The 27,627-nt window shown below is 35.0% G+C and overlaps 1 protein-coding gene across 7 annotated transcripts in view; it reads left to right on the top strand.

Annotated features, from left to right (window-relative positions):
• Positions 1-27,627, top strand: part of ZBTB20 (zinc finger and BTB domain containing 20) — an 894,540-nt gene that overhangs the window by 23,774 nt on the left and 843,139 nt on the right. Inside the window, exon 1 of one of the 7 annotated variants that reach the window (XM_066240862.1) lies at positions 18,760-18,943. The exons of the other annotated variants lie outside the window; for them this stretch is intronic. The gene's annotated coding sequence lies outside the window, so the exon portion shown is untranslated. Of the gene's footprint in view, positions 1-18,759; positions 18,944-27,627 lie in introns of those variants that run through there. 7 annotated transcript variants of the gene reach the window in all.

Here is a 27,627-nt window from a genome sequence, read left to right as displayed (position 1 = left end):
AGTTCCTTTAGGTAAATACCAAGGAGCGTGATTGCTGGATTGTATAGTAAAAGTATGTTTAGTTTTGTAAGAAACTGCCAAACTGTCTTCTGAAGTGACTACTGCTTTGCATGCCCAATATATGAGAGTTCTTATATCCTTTTCAGCTTTTAGTATTGGTGTTTTGGATTTTAGCCATTCTAATAAGTGTGTAGTGGTATGTTATTTTTTTAATTTGCATTTCCCTGATATGCTATGACACAGAGTATCTTTTCATATGCTTATTTGCCAGCTATATATTTTTGGTGAGGTGTCTGTTAAGGTCTTTGGTCAGTTTTTTAATCAGGTTGTTTGTTTTCTTATTGAGTTTTAAGAGTTCTTAAATTGTATATTTGAATAACAGTCCTTTATCAGATGTATATTTTGCAAGTATTTTCTCTTGATATTGCCTTTATAGAACAGAACTTTTAAATTTAATGAAGTGAGCTTATTGGCTTATTGTGGGGACTTGGGGATCTCTCTATGGTTGGATTCTTTGGAATTTTTAACTCTCAGAGTTGTCCACATTGAGCTTCTAGCAACTAACTGGTCAGTTTCAGTCCAGGTTTTCTTACCCTCAACACTGGTTTCTGTGAGAACTTCCACTCATGAGTCTCTGTTCCTGGAAGCTGGGACTCCTGATATTTGCCTATCTCTCTCCCCTCTTGGGGGCAGCAGTTTGACCTGTTTTCTCTCCTCTTATGGATCGAAGAAGAATTGTTCATTTTTCAGTCTGTTGAGCTTTTTACTTGTTGTTGGACTTACAGGCTTCTTACATGTGGAACCAGTTTGGAACCAAAACCAGAAGTTTTGATGACTAAATGAGATAATATATGTAAAATTTTTAACATATTGTCCACCATATAGTAAAATGTTTGATAAATGCTACTTATGAGCAATATTCAAATTATTGCATTTAGACATCACAAAAGTCTATAGTTACTTTTATTTACCCCATTTTAAAGATGAAGAAGACAAGTTTAATGATATTAAGGGATTTGTCTAAAGCAATTGGTCCAAGATTTAACTGAGCCTAGGACCCATACACACCTTTAACTTTTATGTTCTATTTCCTCCTAATTAGTAAGAAACAGAAGGCAAGGACTCAAATAAATTTTTTAAATTTATAGACAGAGAGAGGAAGGGAGAAAGATTGTGAGATAGAGAAACATTGATTTTGTTGTTCCACTTTTGTTGATTCATTAGTTGATTATTGTATGTGCTCTGACTGGGGATCGAACCCACAGCCTTGGTGTATCAGGATGATGCTCTTAACTGGGTTACCCAGCCAGGGCCAAATCTTTCTTTAAATGTGGTTTTGAGAGTCTTGTGCTCATATATGTGATCAATCAATTCTCTCAGAGTTGGTTGGAAGAAATGGTCATCTTATTTTAATAGGCCATTCAATGTTTTAGACTTACGTATTTTACCAATATTATTTGCCTATATTATATTGTTTTGTTTTTGATAATTATGTAATTACTTTATTCAGATATTTTTATAACTATAAAAATTATGTAGGAAGTATTGAAAAATACCCAGAAATTATTTTTTTAAAAACTTTCCCCGTTTTTTTGAGATATGCTTGAAAAATAAAAGTTGTATATACAGTACTTAGGTTTTACAATGTGATTTATTTTAAGGGCTAACAACATGATTTAATGTACATACATACTGTTAAATGATTGCCATAATTAATTAACATATCTATATTATCTCACACAGTTACCATATTTTTCCCTTTGTGGTGAGAACACTTAAGACAGGGGTCCCCAAACTACGGCCCCGCGGGCCGCATGTGGCCCCCTGAGGCCATTTATCCGGCCCCCACCGCACTTTCAGAAGGGGCACCTCTTTCATTGGTGGTTGGTGAGAGGAGCACAAGATGTGGCGGCGCCGTAAAGCGTGGTGGCAGCACTCACGTACAGTACTACTTCCAGTGACGCGGGACGCACACATCACGGCTCCGGAAGCGCGTCATATCACTTGTTACAGCTAGTAGTGACAAATATGGAACCGGACATTGACCATCTCATTAGCCAAAAGCAGGCCCATAGTTCCCATTGAAATACTGGTTAGTTTGTTGATTTAAATTTACTTGTTCTTTATTTTAAATATTGTATTTGTTCCCATTTTGTTTTTTTACTTTAAAATAAGATATGCACACTGCACATAGGGATTTGTTCATAGTTTTTTATAGTCCAGCCCTCTGACAGTCTGAGGTACAGTGAACTGGCCCCCTGTGTAAAAAGTTTGGGGACCCCTGACTTAAGATCTACTCTCAGCAGTTTACAAGTATATAATACAGTATTATTAACTATAATTACCATGCTCTATATTAGATCCTCAGAATTTATTCATCTTAGTGAAGAAATAAATTGATTACTGAGGAAATTTATAGTATTACTGAAGAATATAAAATTGCACTCTAAATTTTATTTGAAAATTATTCCTCACCTTTTACACTGTACTAGCTATTGCACGTTTTCATATGGGCATTTCTTCCTTAAATCAGTGTTTTTTCATAATAAAAACTTTTTCTAGTGAAGTGTTGCAAAAATATTTGGCTGTACCAACTAAATTCTCAGGTCCTAGAACCATAAGTGATGATAACATGAATTTGCCCTTTATTTTAGGGCTAGGTAAATGGCTTAATAATATTCATTATCACTAGATACCCCTTTCTTAGTGTAAAATATTCTGTTTAGTTCTGGCTAGGACTATTTTTTAGTAGTTAGGGAGCCAGGCTTGATGGAATGGTAGGTGAAAGTTCAATTTTATAACTTACTATTTGCAGGATCTCACAAAAACTATTTACTTTTGCCCTGGCTGCATAGTTTGGTTGGTTAGCATCGTCCCACGGTGTAGAGGTTGCTGGTTTGATTCCTGGTCAGGGCACATACAAGAACAGCTCGGTGTTTTCCTCTCTCTTACTCCTCCTTCCTCTCTCGCTGAAATTAATAAATAAAAATTAAAAAAAATTTTACTTTCTTTGAAGCTCAATTTATTACTGTGGAAATTAGATTAATGTTAAATTACTTCAGAGATTGGCAGTAAGAATTAAATTCAGTAATCGATGTGGAGAAATTTTGTAAGCTCTTATATGGTAAACAAATATAGATTGTTGATGAAGACATCCATAAATTGAGAACCTCTAGTTTTGGAAGAAAAGGAGGAAATGGATTTTCATTCAATGGAATTTTGCTATGGGCCAAACACTTTATATCTGTTCTCATTTAATACTTTTGTCCCATTTTTCCTAATGAGAAAACAAATTCAGGGAAAATGAGTAACTTGTTTCAGGTCACAACTAGTGAATGCAGAAGCTTGATTCAAATCTGGGCTTCTTTGACTTAAAGCCCCATATTCTTTATATCAAAACACTTTTTCCCATACACGTAGAGAAGGAGTGTACCATCCATGAATAAATTGAGAGAGGGATGAAAAGCTAATCTTTCAGGTTCTGATAAAGGTACAATGTCTTACACTTATTGTTCCTCCTTTTACTTTCTCTAAATATTTCAAAATCATTTGCTTACTTTTCTTTATAACAGCAGTATGAATTGGGTAGAAAACTGAGATTTCATGTGTGATTAAGTAACTAAATATTATGTATTATAAGCGACCTCAGATCACTTAACCTGCAAAAGGAGTCATGAAGAACATTTAAGATTTGTAATGCAGTTTAGAAATTAATAAAATACTTTATAAAAAAATCAAAATTCTTAATTTTAGTGAAGCATGTGGTGAGTCATAATATATTTCAAATGATTTTTTGGTAATATTGAAGTAATCATGATTTCAAATTAATTGATTAGAATTGCCTACTTTATGCAGAAAATATCCCCTTGGAAACCAACATTTAAATATTTCTTATCTCTGGGAAGGGTCTGAGAAAAGACAAGTTCCACTTAGAGTAATCGAAGGGGTTTAGGTTACACAGAGTTTAGTAAAGAGGAAAAAAATCACAGAAACTTAACTACATTCAACTTCTTTCTTAAGTCAGGCTTTTTATAGGACAGCTTATTTTACTGGAAGTGCATTCTCTTTTATAGAACATGAGGCATATCAATACTTATGTAAATATGGAAACATTTCAAAATCCAAATAGAAATTACTTTTTGATTATTTATACCTTACTTTCCATCTGTTAAAATAATCAAGGTTTATTGTATTTTCATAGACTCTGGAGAGTGCTGTGCTTCCTGCAAAGGTATAATCGAATGTGTATAAAAACAATAGCATATTTTTCAGTGCTTATGCAATTAATTGATTATTCCTGTCCATTAATGCAGTTGCCAGAATGTTTTCAAACAATAAACAGCAACTTATGGAGGCATCCTATATACACTGATTAAAAAATCTTATTTAACCATCCAAAGCATTGTACTTTGCACTGTAATAACATACAGGGATGGGTACAACATGACTTCGCCCCTAGGAACCTTGAAGATTTATGGAAGAGATACGCATAGATAACTCTATTTGCCCTAATTAATGTTCCTGATTTTGTACAATTTCTCTCTTTTCTGGAAAAAATACTAATATTTATTGAATATTTGTTTTCTGTAGACGTTATACTCCAAAAGTTCATATATTTACTGTGCTTTGAATAGTGCTTTGCACTTTGTAAGCACTCAACAAATATTATCTTATTATCAATCTAATATAATCATGAAAATAACTCTTGTGTAGATGAATTATATGAAACTAGGATAACTTGCTTAAGGATACATAGTAAGTATTGTTCCGATCTGAGTCCAATGCCCATGATGTAGAACAGCGGTCAAAGTAGTGTATATGCATTCTAGGAAATGTGTAAGGTGATGTATTAGTGTTTGAGAGACATCAAAATCGTGTGTGTGTGTGTGTGAGTATATTATAAAAGCTAAGAAATTATTTATCAGTATTTACTATGTAGATTGTTGTTGTCAGTGTTGGTATTATATACATACATTGTAAGTTATACAAAGCTTCTTGATGGGAGAATGGGAGTTGATTTCCTTTAAGATTTAGAGGTACTGAATTTTGTGCCTTATTATAAGAAGTCACAGATTATATAATCTGGTTTTTTTTTGTTTGTTTTTTTTTGTATTTTTCTGAAGCTGGAAACGGGGAGAGACAATCAGACAGACTCCCGCATGCGCCCGACCGGGATCCACCCGGCACGCCCACCAGGGGGCGATGCTCTGCCCACCAGGGGGCGATGCTCTGTTGCGACCAGAGCCACTCTAGCGCCTGGGGCAGAGGCCAAGGAGCCATCCCCAGCGCCCGGGCCATCTTTGCTCCAATGGAGCCTCGGCTGCGGGAGGGGAAGAGAGAGACAGAGAGGAAGGAGAGGGGGAGGGGTGGAGAAGCACATGGGTGCTTCTCCTGTGTGCCCTGGCCGGGAATCAAACCCAGGACTTCTGCATGCCAGGCCGATGCTCGACCACTGAGCCAACTGGCCAGGGCCTATATAATCTGGTTTTAACTAACCCAACTCTTACAAAACAGACAACTGAAAAAATAGCAAAATAAAGATAATACTAATAATTCAAGTACATTTGAACAAGAATATCTCTAATACATATTATGAACACTTTGTTAACTACATTATAGAAAAAAGCAATGCTGATTTGATTATAATTGACAATAAATTCACCAAAAATAATGATCAAGAAGTCTATTTGAAATGTAGATTTACATTCGCTTTCATTAAGGATGAACCTCATCCTTAGTGTATGTTGTATCATGAATAATAGAAAATGAAATGGTAGAAGGCTATCTCATTGATAAGGAATTAAAATCTAAATATCCAAATAGAACAACCTTATGACCTAGTGGTTTCACTTCTGAATATTTATTCAAAGAAACCCAAAACACTAATTAAAAAAGATATATGCACTCCTTTGTTCACTGTAGCATTATTTACAATAGCCAAATTATGCAAATCTGAGTGACCATCAGTAGATGATTGGATAGAGCAAAGGGGGTACATAGATACAATGGAATATTGCTCAGCCATAAAAAGGAATGAAATACTATTTGTGAAAACATGGATGACACCAGAGGGTATTATGCTCAGTGAAGTAAATCATACAGAGAAAGACAAACACTATATGATTTTATTTATACGTGCAAGCTAATGAACAAAACTGAACAAACAAAACAGAAACTGATTAATAGATACAGAGCACAAAGTTATGGTTGCCAGATGTGAGGCTGAGTACTAGAATTAGTTGGGTAATCACAGAGTAAGGTATAAAAATGTTAAGTAACTATTTTACACCTGAAAACCATATAACCAATATAAGATTGTATACCAAATATACTTAAATAAAAATAAATTTTAAAAACCACTAAAATCCAGACCATGAAACAAGCAATGTTTAATGTCGCATGATTCATTCCCAACTTTACAGTCATTAAGTTAATATATAAGACTTTCTGGGATTTTTCTTAACTGAATAGGAAAAGGCAAACATATATTATTGGAAACACTGTTCTTTCCTCAATAGCAAAAGTGGCTGACGTAAGGCCTGAAAAATAATATGGCAACAAGCTATATCCATTTCTTTTTCAGCAAATGCTGTTAGAAGATAGGGAGAAAACTATCTGAAGATTTAAAGAAATAATTAGTTGAACAAATTATACAGTTTGAAACGATTACCATATAATTAAAGTGCCAATATTTTTAATATTTCAGCAAATGGTATTTGTTAGGTTTAATTCATGTAATTCAAAGAAGTATGTTTTTACTAATCACTAAAAGGATTACTAGAGAAGTTACAGGCTAAGCATTGAAATTCTAATAATCCATTTTACAAAAAAGTATGTTAACAAAGTTTTGGAGTGTTGGAATGGTTGGTTTGCTAGGAATGAAAAAAAGATTTCCAGATAATGTTACAGAGCTGCTTCTACACATGAAATTCAGTCACTAATCATTTATAAGCTAGCTATTTTAGCAAATCAATTGAAGTAAAAAATATACACAAGTGCTGCAGAATGTCATTGATGTGATTAATTTTTTAAAAAATAAAAGCTTTTAAACGGTACAAAATCAAATTTGGAAGAACAATACTTTGTAATAAGATGAGAGTGGCCATGAATATTGTTTTTACCACATGAGATTCACTGGTTAAGTCAGTGGCATACTATTAGGAAGCAATATCAAATTTATGGCAGTGTGCATTTTTCTTTTACACAGTGACAAAGAGTTCTATTTTTCTGCCTTCTGCAGTGATGACAGGTGGCTGACATTACTATGCCCTGTAATGTACAAGTATTTTTGAAAAAGACATACTTTATCTCTATTTTTAAAGTAATGCTAACTACAGTGAATGAGAAGGTAACTATTTGAAAGACCCATGTTATGGAGAGATATTGAATGTTTGTAATTATTTTCACCATAATGTAATTTCGTTGCTAAAACCAGTGTAATTTTAAAACTAGTTTCTGTATAACTTAAAAACTGTACAAAACTGTACCTGAATACTTGAACAGAATTTTATAACTTGTTCTGAAATCTTTAAATCGGTTTTACATTCTTTTGTTAAAAAATAAAAAAATACTGCATATACCTGTTAGTTTATAAGAATGGCTGATTAACATCGGGGAAGATGGAAACTTTCTAGCCAGATATCAACAAAGTCTTGTACATAATTAGTGGTTGGGACTGAAAATTGAGCATTGTGGTTTAATAAGTATAGCCAATAATCCTCTTCTTCCATTTGGATCTATTATTTTGTAAGGCTCCCTACCTCCCATAACAACCATGATAGCTAAGTATCACAATAACCTTAACATAGTATCAGATGAAAAAAAAAACTTTTGCAAAGTGTGAAACCAAGCCAACATATAAAGAATGACAAATAATTAATCAAATTACTTGACATCAACATTTTGTTTCTTAGTGAGAGCAAAAATATTTTAAAATTGTTGATAAATACAACAAAATAAAAATTTATTGAGTAGTTTTAATTCTTGTTTATTTCATTCTTTAAAATGCCTATTCATGTTTTATGTTTTTAACATAGTAGTATATGTCTATAATTTATATGCATATGTATACTATACATATATATATGCTTATATTAATATTGTCCAGTCGATAAAACAGATATGATTCAAAACAGTGACTTCAATCCAGGGAATTTATTACAAAAATGTTGGAAAATTTGGTGTGAGGAAGAAAAGGTGTTGTTGTTACTTAGTATCTGTAGAAAGCAAGGGCAAGTTTTGTCCCCCAGAGCTGACAACAAACACTGCTGCTGAGGCAGCTGGAGCTCTGCTGATGTAGCTGTTGGAATCACCACTACCACTGCTTTTCAGGAAGCCAGGTGCCTGCATGTCTACTGACACCGAGAACCCAGGAGTACACAGTGCCATTGAAGCTGTTATATTTATCAAGGCTGCTAAAGCTTCCAGTCACCTGTGATGGCTACACCTGCAGTACTATTGCTGCACTCAGCAGTCCTGAGGGCCAGATCCCAAGAGTTCTGTGCTGCAGAGGCTGCTGAAGCACCATTGCTGAGATTGGTAGTGTCAAAAGCCAAATATAAAAACAATTCTTTTTTTGATTTTCTGCCAGTGCTTCCCATTTTGGCAAAGCATTCTGGGAAATGTAGTTTTCACGTTTCGCCACAGAAGAGAGCCCCAAGGGGTGGAAATGGAGTTGACAATCAACAGACATGATCTACATGGAGTTCAAAATATTTGTACTGATGGGGTGTATAATTTTTGGAAGTAGAAGAATCCATTATTGTAGAGTACAGAAGTAGTAGCTCACTAGTAAAACTCTGTTTTCAAAGTTTATTAATTTGTTTTAGAAATCAGATTCTGGTTATTATTCGGGAAACATACATTGGTAATATGTCATTTATTTAGAGTCACTCTGTTTTAATTACAGCAATATTTATTGGTCTATGCCAGTGCTTTATCAACTATTAATGTTTCGCCCATTACCCACCACTACCTAAAAACTGCTCTGATTTATTATTTATTTCTATATATTTATTAATTTAACTTTTAAAATAATAGCAATAGTGAAAATGTAGCACCTGGAAAACTTCAGAATTTGCTTTATAACATCTAATATTTTATTTTACAATATAAAATATCTGTTGTTTTATTGTAAACACTTTAGATATCTGATTAAACTGCTAAAGCACAAATTAATTATTGAGTGGCTAATTGAGCTATATTCATTCATTGGTGGAGGAAGTTTAGGTGAATAAGTTTAATTATTTTAGGCAAAAACCACATGAATTTTATTGTTAGCTTTGAGTCGTTTGCAGTTTATTTCCATTGCAGATTTCAGATATGATAATGTAAACGTGTGTATTGGAGTTCAAGACCATTACATTTCTAAAATGAACTCCACAATGATGCTTTATTTTTTCATACCCCTTTTCATAATTAATACAGGTTTAATTATGGGCAGTATTATCTTATTGATTATTAATAAAACTCAGCTGGCGGGATTCTTGTTTTATGTTTACAGTCTACATAGGTTTAAATGATGTTGGGAGTAGTATTAGTGTTGCAGAAGGACCAATTATTATGTTTTCTGTTGTAAAATGTCATCGGTTTGAAGTATAGTAGAACATCTAATTTAGTGCTAAGCTTAAATTTCTGGATAGTCAACCTAAAGTTGAATTTCTTTATTTGATAATTTAATAATTTTTAAATACCCAATATAGGTATTTAAAGTAAAATTTTATTTAGTGTAATTTATTTTAAAAAATTTATTTGCCTGACCAGGCGGTGGTGCAGTTGCTAAAGCGTTGGACTGGGATACAGAGGACCCAGATTCGAAACCCCAAGGTGGCCACCTTGAGCATGGGCCATGGGCTTACCAGCTTGAGCCCAAAGGTTGCTGGCTTGAAGCCCAAGGTTGCTGGCTTGAGCAAGGGATCATTCACTCTGCTGCAGTCCCCTGGTCAAGGAATATATGAGAAAGCAATCAGTGAACAACTAAGGCGACTAAGGAACCGCAAGGAAGAATTATGCTTCTCATCTCCCTTCCTGCCTATCTGTCCCTCTCTCTGTCTCTCTCTCTATCTCTGTCACACACATACACACACAAAATTTTTATTTCACAATAATTCTGTAAAACATATCTAATACATTATGCATTGTAATGTATATACTCTGATTAATAAGGTTTATCTGTATTTGTCATTAAAATTATTTTTTTGTTTTTTTCTTGTGGCATTATCTGTATTTATTAGTAATTTGTTATTAGTAAATGAAGATTGAAATTTTATGTAGATTCTTTCTAAAAACTTGATATGACCATGTATATTTAAAAGGTTATGGTTGTGAGCCTATAACTTATTGGGGTTAAATAAGCTTTCTTAAACAAAATTAAAAGATACTGTTTCTACCTATTTTAAATTATTCGAATGGCCTGTTGCCTCAGAGGAGTTAGCAGGCTGCTATCATGCTGACTCTATTATTAATAACTGGCTTCAAAATTACTGGACAGATTGTTATTAATGTTTCCAACCCTTTAATCAGACTGGTTCATGGTATGTTTCTTTTGTCGCTTTTGAAAGTTGTTATTTATATGCTGCTTTTCTTTATTATTCTTTCTTAAAATTTTACTTTGAGATGCAATATACATTTAAAAATATATAAAATAATTATTGAAATTATCTGGGGAATGCTTTCAAAACTGTTCCCCATCATTAGTCCTTTTTAAAAATTTCTTCCTAATGTTAGCAGTTAGCTATTCTAAAAAATTTTTAGAGTAATTTTGTCAAGCCTCTCCCTCAATCCTTCTTTGAGTTTAGGCCTGAGTTGTACCATTTTTTAGCTATGTGACTATGGACCTTAGTTTCCTTATTTATAAGTGAAAACATTACCTTTCTTATAATGCTGTTGGGATGATTAAATGAGATAGTAACACTAAGCGCAGTTCCTGACATATGTAGTAGTGATAACTTGTCTTACTAATAGTAACAGCTTTTGTGGCTTGGAAGAACATGAAGACTGAGTTTTTCAATGTAGAGTTACCAGATAGGACAGTGGTGATCTCATCAATCTGCTAGACAAACATCTACAATTAAGATGTCTCTTTTGTATCTTCCATGTGACTTTTGATTTTCCTATATTATATATTCTTTAGTTTTTTCTTCTATTTTCTACCATATTATTACCTGTACATATGAATAAATTATTATATGTGTTGAAAGCCTAATGTCCTAGATTGTTAGGAGAGAGGATTGAGCAGAGAGCAGAAAGAGTTTAACACATTATTTTAGAGCATTATTACAGATGATACTTTTGTTTTTAAATCCTTTAGTTCAAAATTTATTGATTATGTAATGAAATTACTTTTCCACCCTAAATTTATGATACTACCCTAAATTTCTGATGCTATATCATTTAAGATCAGTTTATAGGGGTAGGAACAACAGTAATAACCATAGTAATCTTGTAATTCAGCCATTAATCTCTATGCCTCTTCTTCACATAGCTGTATTCTATATATTTGTGGGAAAAGGTGATTGACCCATAACCATATCTGATTGTATGTTAAATACACTTCTGTCTTTTTACTATTCACTATTGACCATTTACTGATTTCTATTCACAATGTCACTGGTTATTCCTTGACACTCCTGGAGTATTTTCTCTCATTAAGGAGCCTCTTTCTATGTTTGCAAAGATGTGAAAGTATGGCAGTATCTTTATTTTTCCAGCCTTTTATTCTTCATTACATTACTAAGCAAGGCTGTAGAATATATCAAGCTTTCTACAAGGTTGCAGAGTTGAATATTTGCATTGCAAAATGCAAACTTCTTTGAATTAAATATTAGGCATCACTCTTTTTAAAAAGTCTTTTGGTCATCCCGACATTGGGAATTTCTCACTGCCCACCTTTCTTTTCTATGATTCTCTTCCCATTTCTTTTCAGCTCTATGCTCACCTGCTTTCAAATTGTTTCTTATGTAGCTCACTTGAACCCCATAAGAAGTATTAGTCAAGCCTCACTGCCTGCCCCCTGCTAGCTTACCAAGGTGTTCTCAAAGTAGATGGTTCCATTCCTATGAAGAACGCTAAGGCCAATTTCAGACTTAAACACTTGAGTACTTGCATTGTAGATGTGAAATAGTGGGTAAATGAAATGTAAAGGCAAGCTGAAATTTTCTTCTTAGAGATAATGTGAATGAAAATTCTACTAGCTGTAGGGCAATACCGTTTTTATTTAATATTTTATTATGGCACTTCTCAAATACACAGCAAATTTTTTTCCTACTATAACCACTTGTTTTTAAGAATATGTATTATATGTCACTTAAGATATTTTTTAAAAATGTTTTTTACAAGTTGTTTATATCATCCTTAGAATTCAAACTTACTAAGTTTTTAATTAACCGAGATTTATAAATACCCTGTATTGTTGCTTTGTTCATTTGTTCTGTCATTCATTCACTCAAGAAAACTTTATGGAGCTTCAACTATACTTCAGGGATTTTGCCAGGTATTAGTTTGATAAAGCTTAATAAGTAGAGCTTCTTCCTCAATGACACAGTGGAGAGAGGAAAAGTGACTAGAGTATTGCAAAAGGCATAGTAAATGTACTCCCAGTGATGTAGTATACAGGTAATGCTTTGTGGTTTGTTTTTAAATTTAAGTATTTGTATTGACTAGAATTGAAATTAAACATGCATCTCTTCCCACTACTGTATTAGTAAACTATATGGCCTACTATTAGTAAACTATGATCTATCTACACTCCTAGTCTTTTGGGGACTGATGGGATACAATTTTAAAGCATATGACCAAGATTAAGGATTATCTAGGTCAGTGGTCCCCAACCCCCAGGCCGTGGACCAGTACCGGTCCATGGGCCATTTGGTACTGGTCTGCAGAGAAAGAATAAATAACTTACATTATTTCCATTTTATTTATATTTAAGTCTGAACGATGTTTTATTTTTAAAAAATGACCGGATTCTATCTGTTACATCCGTCTAAGACTCACTCTTGACGCTTGTCTCGGTCACGTGATACATTTATCCGTCCCACCCTAAAGGCCAGTTCGTGAAAATATTTTCTGATATTAAACCGGTCCGTGGCCCAAAAGAGGTTGGGGAACCACTGCTCTAAGTGACATAAAATTGACTTTATGGTGGCAGCTTCAATGACAAAGCTAGAACTCTGCGTAGGTCTTTCCCATTTTGTTCCACTAATCCCAAACATTGCTTTTCTACCCATTTACTAGAATTAAAAACTTTTGTTCTGTCCATCATTGCACCATACTGTTATTTTTACTTTTCCTTTTTTATCTGGACAATAAAATATCTAATTCTTGTAAAGATTCTTTTAAACTATCCCAATATTTGTTCCTGTTCAGCCTTAGGTAATATAAAATCATTAAATACCCGAGAAGAGCCTAGGCAAAAATATACTTGGGATAGTGGTAAATACTTCTGAAAATTAGTTGATTATCTTTCCATTTCAAAAATTAAAATAAAAATCTTAACATTTAAATATTTTTGGAAGTATTCATTTTCCAAGACAACACTCTCTGACTAAACTGTAGAACATTATGCCTGACTAGGCGGTGGTGCAGTGGATAGAGCGTTGGACTTGGATGCAGAAGACCCAGGTTTGAAACTCCGAGGTCACTGGCTTGAGTGCTGGCTCATCTGGCTTGAGGACGGGCTCACCAGCTTGAGTGTGGGGTCGCTGGCTTGTGTGTGGGATCATAGACATGACCCCATGGTCACTGGCTTGAGTCCAAAAGGTTGCTGGCTTGAAGCCCAAAGTCGCTGGCTTGAGCCCAAGGTTGCTGGTTTGAGTGAAGGGTCACTTGCTCTGCTGCAGCTCCCTGGTCAAGGCACATATGAGAAAGCAATCAGTGAGCAAGCAATCAATGAACAACGAAGATGCCACAACAAAGAATTGATGATGCTTCTCATCTTTCCCTTCCTGTCTGTCTGTCCCTTTCTGTCCCTCTCTCTGTCTTTATGTCTCTGTCACAAAAATAAAATAAAATGTACTACATTATTACTCGAATAATGAAATGTTATACTCCAGGGCAATAGCTACCATTGATTTCTTCAATCATTTAAGAAGAACATGTACTGTGTGCTTGTAGGAGACACTTTACTAGGCACCTGGGGACAATAGATAAAATGTACTCAAAGGGTTTATAAACTACACTGTTAGGAAATTATCTCCAACCAAATCTCAATACCTTTCCCATGCTCTAGATATGGATGCATGTATACATGCATACCCACACATACCTCTTTCATATGCCACATTTTAAATTTAAGTATTTTTTTATTTTGTTGAATTTTATTTTTTGCTTTTTGAAGGAGGGGCATGAAGTTTATGGTGCTGGATTACATGGGATACCACATTATGAAGTTGCAAGATTATTTGCTTGCACTAATATTTACATGCCTATCCCCAGCCTGTTAACTTTGCAAAAACAGAAACTATGCACATTTTATCTTCATGTTTTACTCCAAAGTTTCATGTATGGTGCACAGTAGGCACACAATAGATGTTTACTTAATGCACTATGATTAGATTATTTCTTGCAGAATGAATTTATCAAAATCAAAATACATCTCTTAAAGTTAAAAACAACTGTGTAAAATCACATGATTGTATTATTCAGCATCTTTTACAAATCATTTATAACTGAACCCTTGCTTTTTCTGTGCTTTTTTTAGGCTATGGGAAACAGGACATTTTTATTGTGTTTTATTTAATTTTTTTATTTGCATTAGTATTAGCTATTAAACTTGAACTAAGGTACTTTATATAGAGTTCTTCTCCCCATAACACGGCATTTGAAAGAGTAATCTGTGGGGACTATATGTAATGCAAGTAGGCTTTATATATTGATAGCTTTATTTATTATGTTATTTTCCATTTCAAGCAAATGGAAGCACATATTTATAGATATTTAGTATCAAAGAAAGGTGATTGAAAGTATACTGTAAACTTTTTTTTTTTTCTCTGAAGCTGGAAATGGGGAGAGACAGTCAGACAGACTCCCGCATGCGCCCGACTGGGATCCACCCAGCACGCCCACCAGGGGCGATGCTCTGCCCACCAGAGGGCGATGCTCTGCCCCTCTGGGGCGTCGCTCTGCCGTGACCAGAGCCATTCTAGCACCTGGGGCAGAGGCAAAGGAGCCATCCCCAGCGCCCGGGCCATTTTTGCTCCAATGGAGCCTTGGCTGCGGGAGGGGAAGAGAGAGACAGAGAGGAAGGGGGGGGGTGGAGAAGCAAATGGGCGCTTCTCCTGTGTGCCCTGGCCAGGAATTGAACCCGGGTCCCCCGCACGCCAGGCCAACGCTCTACCGCTGAGCCAACTGGCCAGGGCCTAAACTTTTAAAAAATATTGTTAGACTAAAACCAAATGTATTGAGTTTTGGGTATAAATTTATAAGGGCAAATTTGTACTATGCCGTATTAGTAATCAACATAGAGTGAGGAATCATCAGGATTTACTCAATTTGACTGAGTCCTACAGAATCTTATGGATAGATGGGGCCTTAGTTATTATTAGATATTGGGAGGCAGAATGACCGGGATTAAGCGTGTGAGTCTAAACCAGACAGGTGGGTTCAGATCCCTTTGCTGCTATGCTACGTGATCTTAGGCAAATCACTTTCCTTTCTGTTTTCTCACCTGTAAAATAATCCACCTAAAAGGGTTTTATTAGGATTTATTGAATTAATAAGTACAAAGTACTTAGAAAAGTGTCTGGCAAATAGTAAACACCTAAACTCTAGTTATCATCATAATAATTAAGTTATCCAATTCTTTTCTTTAAAATTTAACTTTATTGTTTTTTATATGTAAAGAGATGGAAAGTGAGGGTGGTTACAGTCCTCCCCAGGGCATGCAGACTACTCCTCAAGATAATACTGAGAACAAAACAAGTTTTCTATTTTATTTTTTATTTTAAATTCCACTTTAGGGATTGATTGATCTTTCTACAGGATAAAATTGCCTCATGACATGTTATAATAACTTTGTGACCTCCAGAATCTGATAGTCAACTAAGATGACTATTTCATGTGGTGTTATGGTTAATTGAATACATGGATCTCCAGTCCCAGCAGGAAGAGTGTGTCTTGAACTCCAGAAAGTACTAAGAATGTACTACTTGTAGTGCTTGGAATCTAGTAAAGTGTGCAGATATGAAGAAAGTGTTGATATGTTGTGCATTTTTCAACTAGTTAGTTCTTTAGAAAATGTGAATAGCTTTATAGTCCTTTACATTCCTTTTGACTCCTGCTGGTAAAAATCAAATACTGTCTTACTCTCCTTGGGTAAAAACAAACCCAAAATATCTAGAATCTTATTTTTTAAAGTCATGGCATACTAATACTGTATCTAATTTGAATCATTCTGTCAACCTGTGAGGCTTGTGCACTTTGTGTGTGTGTGTGTGTAACAGAGACAGAGAGACAGAGAGAGGGACAGATAGGAACAAACAGGAAGTGAAAGAGATGAGAAGCATCAATTCTTTGTTGCAGCACCTTAGTTGTTCATTGATTGCTTTCTCATATGTGCCTTGATGGGGGGGGGGGAGGCTACAGCAGAACTAGTGACCCCTTGCTCAAGCCAGCAACCTTGGGCTCAAGCTGGTGAGTGTTGCTCAAACCAGATAAGCCTGCGTTCAAGCTGGAGACCTCCGGGTTTCCAACCTGGGTCCACTGCGACCTACTTCAACGCTCTACCCACTGCACCATTGCGTGGTCAAGCTTGTGCACTCTTTTAAGTGGCATTTTTGTTTATACGTTTTAATAAAGCTTCTGAAAAACAGTAGTAAAAATCCAGACCTGCCAGGTTGAGTAGTAAGGGGCAAGATGCATACTGGTACCTTAGGCATACTAAGTGTATTTTAGAGTTTTTCTCAAGATATGTGACCAAAAGTAGGGGTCAGTTACTTTCCCTTTTATGTGTGTCTGTTCCCACTTGATAAACCACCCACCCTGAAGAGGGGTAAAACACACCTGCAGAACCAGAGAATTATAATTGGTGGTTTACAGTGAGCGTGGTGGCTCTGGACTTTATATTTTCCCAGGGCAGTTTGTGTAATATGTGACTGCACATTACCTTCTAATTTTTGTGCTATATATTATCTACCATTAAAACAGTTAACCAGTATTGATCTCTATTCTGAACATGATCCAAGAATTCACTAACATTCTAAAAATTTTTTTGTGAGTCAGGTGAAGATATATTTGATTTATAAGTTATATATTTAAGTAATTAAGTTATTAAATGAAAACAAATGAAGGAATTGATGCTTACATAGTAAAGTTTTGTTTACCCAAAGGACCACATTCTAATTTGTAAAGCATAGTAAAACACTAATTCATAAAATGGGTTAATTTACAGTTAATATACTTAATATACAATTAGTTATTGATGCTCAAATGCTGATTTTGAGTAGACAGGTCCACTCATTTTTAAATTTTTATGCAAGTTTTTAAACAAATATTTAACTTCTATTGAATGTTTCTAAGTCCCATCTAAATGACTCACAGCTAAACTGTTTAGAAATGTTTTAAAGAAGGTGCTATCTAGGTAAACAAACAGTCTAGTTTTAAAAAATTGGGAGATAAGGGTAAGGGCTTGAAATTAGTACTGTTTTCTGATGTTTGTAATTCCACAGCTGCAAATAGACCACTTATGGGAGAAAACGCACCTGGGAGTGGGGAAAGGGGAGAGGGAACACGTGATGTGGTGAGTAGTATAGTACCATCATTGTTTTGATTATAGCAAGTAAAAAAATTGGTTTGAGTTATCAGGCAAAGAAAAACATTTTTTTTCCCCTGTTAAGGATGTTTGTTTTTAAGCATTTTGATTATTTTTATTTTTTCTTTCTGATAAAAGAACAAGGGATTTCTATTATGGTTTCAGACCCATATGCTTTGAAATCTTGTCCTGCTTGTGATGGAAGCTCCTTACGGGATTTATTTCTGTTGTTGTAACACTATGTACTAGATGCATTGCACCTGTTCACACAGAGTACATTGCATTGTGATGTTTGTACAGTTAGGTGCTTCAAATAAGAATCCAATCTGCCTTTGTCTAAAGTACTATTCCATTATGTACTTAAACTTACTTTTTTTTTTCCCCTGCAATTTTGCTTATGGTCTTGATTTATTTACTAAACAATAATTTCTTCTTTGCAGTTATCAGTTTTGTCTCAGATCAGTTTTCCTATTGTATGGAATCTGTTTCTTTCAGAGCCTCCTTTAAGACTGATCTGACTTTAAAATCATTACTAGGCTTTTGTCATAGCAGATTTGTTGACACTCTCCTCACATTAAAAAAATAAATTTAAAAGATTGCACTAATAAGCTATGCATTTCACTATTTCCTGCTAATATGCAAAAATGTATTTATGATAATTACATGTACTGTGTGCCAGAACTGAAACAATACATTTCTCATAATGGAGCATAAATAAAGAAGGTGGAGCCAGCTGCTCTTAAACTGTTTATTTGCAAGCAGTAATGATACAGAGAATATACCTTTTTTCACTCTGCTAGTCTGGCAATACTGAACCTGTTGCTGCATTAGACGAGTTGCATTTTGCTGGATAGGGGAAGGAAGGCTGTCTGTTGTCTGGTAGGAGGGCTTTGTCTGTGCCTTTCTCTTTCTTTCTGTTTTTCTTTCTCTCCTCTTTCTCTCTCTCTCTCTCTCTCTCTCACTCGCTTGCTCTGTCTCTGTCTCTCTCTCCCTCTCTCCCCCCACTCCCTCCCTCTCTTGCTCTCTCTCTCTCTTCCCGTCTCTGTGGTTTGTAAGGTAGGTTGCAGTGTGTATATATACACAACATCAAGAGCAGGAAAATGGACTCATTAGGGAGGCAGGCAGTCATTACCACTCACACTGTACTTCCAGGGAGACACCGATTATGAGAAGAGAAACTCAGCGCTGGGGAAGAAGGTAGGGCAGACAACTTTCATAAAAAATCCTGCTTCCTCAAATCCCCCTTCTACCTAGCATCTCCTGTAGCCCCCAATGCTTTTATTCTTTCTCCCTTGGATTTTAATTTCCAGATTTAAGTTTGACAGAGCTGTTGCCAGCTTGAAATTTGGAACATCTAAGAAGGCCTATCCTTTGCTAATTTTCTTCTTACTTATTTAAGGGTGTGCCCTTGTGATTCAGTTTAATTACTTTAAAAATAATTACAAACAAACCTGTTTTTCTCACTAAAGTACCAAATAAATCAGTATCTTTCACTCTTAAAACAGACCCCTCCGTATGTTTGTCAGTCTCTTTGCTTTTCTTGTCTGTTTATGCAATTCCATCTGTCTGTCTATATATCATGTTGTCCTTATTTATTGCTAACTGGGTTTTGTTAGTTATGTGCCAATGAGTTTTAGCTGCAGTGCCAGTGTGGGTATTACTAAAATGAGACTCTTGTTCTTTGTTTTGCATTGAAGTTTAAAGTCCATATTTACAGTTAAAATCCTTGAAGCAGGTTGAATACTTTTTGCCAGCATATTTATTTGATGGTATTGGCTATAAGATGAGAGGTAGTCACTGAGGTTGGGTAAGAATCTAGTAATTATTTTTATCATCACACACTCTTCTATATTATATCTGGGGGGTATATTTGGAAAGGGATAAGGTATTCTGTTTTGTAACTTTTATTTTGCAGATGGACTTTTTTATAAGGCTATCACTGTGGTTAGTAAGAATGCAAACTTTCTTAACAAGCAGTTTTTATCCTAGGACAGTTTCCTTTTAGTATGTTACTGTTTATTTATGCTTGGGGAGGGTGGAGTGGGGGGGGCTGGCCATCTTTTTACAAAGTAGAAGCTATAAAGTGTATCAGGCCATCTTGTGCAACACTGTAAGTATTCTTTTAATATTTTGGGGATTATAAATATTGTATTTGTTATTTCAAACGTAGTTTTGAGGTGCTTTTGTCCCCGTATATATTTTCTTTTTTTTATGGTGGGAAAAGTTGTGTTTCACAACTAGCTGACATTGTTGAAGAGTTTTTCCAGAACAGAGTTCTTCGAAATTCAAAAGCTTAGTTAAATAGGTCCATTTGAAATGGACTTCTTAATTGAGTTTTATTCAGATTTGTTCAGAAGTAAATTGTTATTCATTTGCTAAAAATTAAGTCAGGTAGTAAGGTACAGCAATGTTTTCAGTGTATACATGAGCCATGATAGAAAATGGATGCTGATCTATAGAGATCTTTGATAATAACAATCACCTTTTTTTGTAATAAATTATTTATTTAATAGAAGTGGCAGGCTTTTTTTTTTTTTTTTAATTCCATTAGGCCTCTCTGACAACACAAAGAGGTCCATAAAGCAATATTCTTAACCCACCTGGGACATCAGAGCAGATTCCCAAACACATTCCCAAGATTTAAACCTGGTCAAATGTTTATTAAAAATCCATTATTCCAGGTGGGTGGTGAACCTTTGCTGTTAAAAGTCTCTTTTTAGTCTCTTTCTTTTTAAAAAAATGATTCAGAGACTTTTAATTTGCTTACGTTGCCTAAACTGCCTTCTAAGCTGGAAAGGCCAGCTTTGACCAATACTACGTATATTCAGTCAGGTCTTGTTAGAGGTTTTTTTTCCTAAAGGGGAACTTTTGGGGAGAGTCAGTTTAAAGTGTATGTTAATAGTGGTTACACAATATATGGTGTTTCAAATACATTTTTCTCCATTTCAGATTCTTGACCCAAAATATTGTTTTAAAACTAATGTGTCATACACCTGTCATTTTCTATATTAACATGAGTACATGTTACACTTTATTTTAAAAGAAAACTTTCATGTATCTCTTGATCAACAATTCTCTTTTTGTGTACATATGTATATATGTAGATATTTGTGCTTATATGTGCACTTCTGTACATATTCTCATACATGAATGGATGACAGAATTAGAATATTTTCTAGCTATGACATTTAAAAAATTTCCTGTTACACATATTTATTTTAACCAGAAGTAAACAAAAATGGAGAGGCTTTTGAGGGAAGATGAAAATTTCTTTTAACCTTCTAGAAAGAATAAAAGAAAGTAAAAACTTAATCATTTTTATGGTTGGCTTTATTTTTAGAATGTGTATATGTTTTCTTCTGAATTGTAATTCTTAGCTTTCAGCAGATCTAAAATATTTTTAGTATGAAAAATAATCTTGGCATTTTCTGGGAAGGACTGCCACAATCTAAATACAGCAGGACATTGTAAAATAAAATGTGTACTAGTAAACTTAAAACCAGTGTGTTCTGTTGTATAGAGGTTTGGAAAGTTAAAAGACTTGAGTCATAGGAGGGCTGTCGAGTGCCAGAAAAATTAATTAACCACCTTGCTGGTTATGGTGGGCTCTTCCTATCAGCACAGGAGATATGCCTGTGTGAACCCTAAAGTCTTGGTCAGGTCACAGTGTGTTTCATTTTAATGTTGGAGCAGACAGTTATCTAACACACCCACATGAGGAAGTGCTCTAAAGCAGTAATTTCATGCTTTGCCATGCCCTGTAGCTAAAACAATTTGGTATTGAATGACGTCTGTGTGCCTTTTAACTCCTATCTGATGAAAATCAGCATTGGCTCCTAGAGAAGGACCAAAACAGTGGAATGCAGGACAAGTATAATTCAAATGCTAAGCACATGCTGGTTTAAATTTTTTTTTTTTTAACTAAGGGGAGAATCACTATGATTATTTTTAATATAAAGATGATATAGTAATTTCCTGGACTTACTCATTAAGATTTCAAAACTTACCAAGTTTTTTTTTTAAACATTTTTCTCCAGAAGCCATTCATCAGGATAGCAGCTGCATACTTTCCCCTGAAATGTGAACAAGTAAATGGCATCCCTGTTTATCTATTTTTGAATTTTAATGATTAGTCCTTGTGCAAATTAACAAATTCCTGTATTCATAAAATCTGGCACTTCATAAATATCCAATTGTGTGATTATCTACACATGTTCTGGCCTTCTATAAATATAGAAATTATCAGTGGACGTGTTTAAGGACTTGCCCAGCCTCAGTAGCAGCTGGTCATGCCGCCACATAGGAAGCCAGGTTCAGACCCTGAACAAATGTGTTGCTCCAGGGTCTGGCAAGGTATATGGAAGCAGCATCTGGCTGATTCTGCTAACTAGTGATCCTTTCTGGCAAAGGAAGGACTGATGTTGACATTCTTTGAATGCCACTAGTTCCATTCTTCTTCACTGTCAAGGGTGGCCTCTTTATGTCTAAAGTTGATAATGACTATTAGAGCTGAATAGTCTTGGAGGCCACTTTAGAAATATATTTTAAAATTTTACTTTACTAAACTTCTGTGAAAGGAATAAAATAGTGTGCCTATCCTAAGTTTCTTAATCAGTGAGGAGTTAATTAGCATGAAAAGTCACATAGCACAGAAAACAAAGTCTAACTATTTTTATTTGTATGGCTGTGTACCTATTGCAAGCAAATTATAGAAATCAAATATTACTTACATAGGAACAGTACACCCTATATCAAGGAAAAAACTCTAGTAGCTGACCAAGTGTGTACATGCAAGAGTTATTATTAAATTAGAAAAAAACCCTTTTAAATGAGTTTACTCATCTTGTATAAACCAGTGTTTGTCTTATACAAGTACTAGGTATTATTTACAGTCCTTCTAGAGTTTTCATTGGTTATTTTAGTCTTTGCTCCAAACTTTTAAATCACGTATAGGGTTTCTGGATATTTGGTAAAACTTGAAACTTGTAATTTTCTTGAAAACCTACGTTTCATGCATTTGCATTGCTTAAGTATTTTCTAATATTTTGTAGAATCAGGGATTATAGCCAATGTCAAATAACTAGTAAAATCCTTTTAATTCTTCATCAAAAACCCAAAGGCCATATCTATATCCTAGAATTCTAGGGAATGCCTGAATTCATATATTTTTCTGTAACATAAATACTATATATTTAATCATCAAAAAAAATTGATGCCATTATGTTGAGTGTATTAAAAATATATATTGCTTAAGTTCTTTTAGTTATAATTTCAACATAGGCAAACTCTGAGGCTGTGGGAAGAAATAATGTCATCTATTATTACAGTCACGTATCTGTAACCACTATAGCAGTTGCTCAAAACAACTTTCAAGGGCTTATAAGAAAATGGATTAGCTATAATAATAAATAGCATACTATTTCTCACTAAACTGTGGAAAAATTATGCTCGACTTTGGCTTCATAACGTCTCATCTACTCCCAGTTCAAGCCTTTTGGTGATTCTGCAGTTCACTTGAAAGTAATCAGCTTGAGGACATGGAGCTTGCTTTCTGGAATTTTTTGATATTCAACTGAAACTTCAGCCTGGGGTGTTTTGTAGTCCAGTTAACCAATGTAAACATTATATAACTTTTCATTTAGGGAAAGCCAACTACTGACTTCCAAGTGAGAATACTGAGATAAGGAGACAAGGGTTGACTTAACTGATTACCTGACAGGAATTGAAGATATTATTAATTTCTTAATATTCAGTCGTACCTTTGTAACCTTGTTGGAGAGGATGGTAATTTTAGCATAATGTGTTTACCTTCTTGATTTTAGAAGTCATTTTGGCATTGAATACTTCTGTGTTTCAAGGTAGGAATTTAACCATTTCAAATGTTAAGAATTTATTTGAAAATTTTCCATATTAAATAACTAATGTAAAGATTTGCATTTAATAAGTATAAGACTACTTAATGGAGTTTGGGGTTTATGAAAATTGAAGAGATGCCTAGTAAATTGAAACTAAAATGTCAATAATTATAACTCATATAACAGCATTATTTTGTTCTCTGGAAAATCTTAATCTAAACTTTTTTTAAAACCATGTTTTAATTTTATTTATCTCTCTCTTTTTTTTTTTAACTAAAGGAGCCTGGATAGTTGCTATTTTTACCTTTCATTCAGAGATGTTCTCTGAATTACTGTTGTAATCAAATTGTGATTTGTTGTTGGCAAATTCCTTTTATACTGTGAGAGCCTTTCCAGTAAATGAAATACGCAACTGGGAGAAAATTAAGGTAATGTTGACAGTTTGCTCAGGTACCAAATTAAAACTTAGGAAAAAACTATTATGAGCAGAAAACTATCAATGTTTTAGGCTATGTAATTTTTCTGTAGATGTATGTATATATATGAAAACTGTATGTCTATTATTGTAAACAAACAAAATCCCTTATTTAGACACCAAGACATTTAAACAGTGAGAATATGGTCCTCTCTGTTGTTTAAATATGAACTAGTCAAATTTAATCAAGGGTGGCTTTATACTGTTAGGTTTCTTTCTTTTCCTCCCCTCCCCTCCCGTCCTCTGCCCTCCCCTCCTCTGCCCTCCCCCTTTCCTTAACTCAACACACTAAAATTCCTTTTGGGCCAGTAAATGTTCTCCACATATTTACTAATGTTTCCATCTTCTTGGATATTTGTACCTATCACCCAGGCTTTGGGTTGGGCAAAAAGAACTGGAATAGTTCTTACTTTTCTCTAGTTCCTCAAATCAACAATGATCTTTTATCCCCTCACCTCATCTCTAGAGGGGAGAAGGAAGCAAATTGAGATGAGAATACAAGTAAAGCTGAGGGTGGAGTGGGTGAGTGCTAGAAGCTTCTAAGTTTTTAAGTATAATGAAAGAAAAAGACTTCTCTTCAACCCTCAATGAAAGCTATCTGACCTCACACAGCACTGTCTTTTCCCTATACTGGCCCAAAGTGGATCTGCTTAAATTTCTTCTCCATTATACGATGCCAGTGGTACCACTGAAATAAAATATATAAAAGAGAAAGTCATAATATCTCACATTTCCTTTTTTTTTTTTTGACAGACACAGAAATAGGGACAGACAGACAGGGTGGGAGAGATATGAGAAGCACCAATTCTTTGTTGCAACATCTTAGTTGTTCATTGACTGCTTTCTCATATGTGCCTTGAGGTGGGGGGGCCTTCAGCCCATCCAGTGATCCCTTGCTCAAGCCAGCGACCTTGCACTCAAGCCAGAGACCCTGAGGACATGTCTGTGATCCCATGCTCAAGCCAGTGATCCTGTGCTGAAGCCGGTGTCGTCGGGTTTCGAGCCTGGGTCCTCTGCGTCCCAGTCCAACTCTCTATCCACTGCACCACTGCCTGGTCAGGCTCTCATGTTTCTGATACATTCAGTGCCAGGTGTCCCTTTATATCTTTTGCCTCATAAGCCTTGGATTTGGAGTTGTGAGTAGACTTTCATAGTTGTAGACAGATAATATTTGTTTGGATAAGACACCTTCTCAAGGCAAGTGGCAAAACAGCATTAGGAGTTTAATTAAATCGGATAAATAAGTGATCGACTGAATAAGTATTTGTGTTTCCTCTCTTAAAATAAAATACTTTTTATATAAAACTATAAAAAACGACTCTAAACTTTCTATCAATCTGAATGGATTCAGGTTTCTTTTTACAAAATAGCTTTTTTTTTTTTTTTTAATTTTTCTAAAGTTGGAAACGGGAGGCAGACAGACTTCCGCATGCGCCCGACTGGGATCCAGCTGGCATGCCCACCAGGGGGCGATGCTCTGCCCATCTGGGGCATCGCTCTGTTGCAACCAGAGGCATTCTAGGGCCTGATGCAGAGGCCATAGAGCTATTCTCAGTGCCTGGGCCAACTTTGCTCCAATGGAGCCTTGGCTGCGGGAGGGAAAGAGAGAGACAGAGAGGAAGGAGAGGGGGAGGGATGGAGAAGCTGATGGGCGTTTCTCCTGTGTGCCCTGGCCGGGAATCGAACCTGGGACTCCTGCACACCAGGCCAACACTCTACCACTGAGCCAACCGGCTAGGGCCCAAAATAGCTTTCTGAAACCATTTTTGTATAGTGGCTTTGACCAGCACATTGCCCACTTGTTGCTTTGCTTTCTAAATGTGATGAAAGTGAGTAATTTATTAGTTAAAAAGAAGAAGTATGTTCTTATTAACAGGTTTATACTATGGCGACAAATATGAATATGTGCTAGAACTTATATATAATATTTTCAATCATGTCAATTTAGCATGGAAAATGTGCATAAAAGTTTTAGAAAATAATTATTTTCCTAGTATGTTGAGAGAAAACCTTATGGTGTGGTAAATAAAAACAAAAAACAAAACAAAAACCACTGAAGCACTGCCTTGGAGAGCAGAAGGCATTAATTAATACTAAAAAGGATTTAAAGTCATTAAATCTGGAGGTCTGTTTTTTAGTCCTGACTACAGTATATGATTTTGAATAAGTCACAATCTTTCTATTCCTGTTTCCTTGCCTGTAGAATGAAGGAAAAATTTTCTCGTTAGATTTTGTTTTATTTTAAAGATCATGTGATTTCATTATAAATAGGTATATATAGGTAGTTAATTCTGCTTGTATTTTTGACTTGTAAATCACAAATGTATGGAGAAATGGGTAGGTTGTTAATAATAGAAATAAGTTCATTTAGATGATCTAGAAAGCAATGTATACTTGAATTTTTTGGTGATGGTTGTCCTCAGCATAAGTAGGTGTCACAGTATATTTACTGTGGGTCTGTTTAACGATTCATTGAATACAGTAACCCCCAAATTCTCATTTGTCAGGCAAAGGGACATATTTGCTTTCAGGTGTTTTGATAAAAGGGTTGCTTTTAACTAGTGAAGTCTGGTGTGGTTACTATGGTTCTATTCCTCCCTACTGACCACTAGGTGGGGAGGTGGTCCATGTCAGCAGCCTTGCACATGGTAAACAGCTAGCTCACTTCTGACTTTCTACTCACAAAGCTACAGTATATGTTTTTTGACATTTCTATGAACACACATAAGATTTTGCAGAAACCATTAGAGAATTGTCCTCTTCTGTACAGGTATGATGTGATATGCATGAAATGCAAAGTGATTTGCTCCTTCTTTGGCTAATGCTGGTTGACCTAGGAGAAAGCCAGTATTACAACTCTGGTTTTAGTTGTCAAAATAAGACCTTTACCTCTTTCTAATTTCCCATTTAGAAAGGCCTTGAAATGAATGTCAGCACCACAGTGCCACCTTGTGTCCCTGTTGCTGGGAGATTAACTGATATATGAGCCAGTGAAAAAGGAACAGGACATTTGCAAAAATTTGACAAATTGTTTTAAGTTCTGATTTTGTAGTAGCTGCACAAAAATCTAAGTTTTAGTGTATTTGGCAATTTTTACTAAAGGAGAAGTTATTATATATGTGCACTTCTTTTCTTATGTCAGTGTGTGTCAAAATACTTTAAAAATTCCAAACACAAACAGGGATGTGTTCAATATAGAATTAGGGATGATGAAGGCAGGGATTGTTGAAGTTATTCACTTAATTCTTATCACTTATAAAGCCTCAGCTTAATCATTTTACACAGGGGGGCATTTCTTCCTGCATATTCTCAGAGTAACTTTTATATGCATACCATGGTACTATCACTTTTCACATTGTGTGTCCCTTGTTTGTAAGCTTATGGAGGATAGTATCTGTGTCTTATTCACCCTTCTGCTTCCAGACCTTTCTGTGGACTTCAGCTCAGAAGCATTCAAATATTTGAGGTCTGAATGAATGTTTATGTCTGGCTGGTTTATAATGTCTCATTTGCTTTAATTTTATTTTTGAGTTTTAAATAATTTTAGAGCC

Source organism: Saccopteryx bilineata, chromosome 8 (assembly GCF_036850765.1).
Source record: "Saccopteryx bilineata isolate mSacBil1 chromosome 8, mSacBil1_pri_phased_curated, whole genome shotgun sequence".
NCBI lineage: Eukaryota > Metazoa > Chordata > Mammalia > Chiroptera > Emballonuridae > Saccopteryx > Saccopteryx bilineata.
This window is presented reverse-complemented; position numbering and strand designations above follow the sequence as displayed.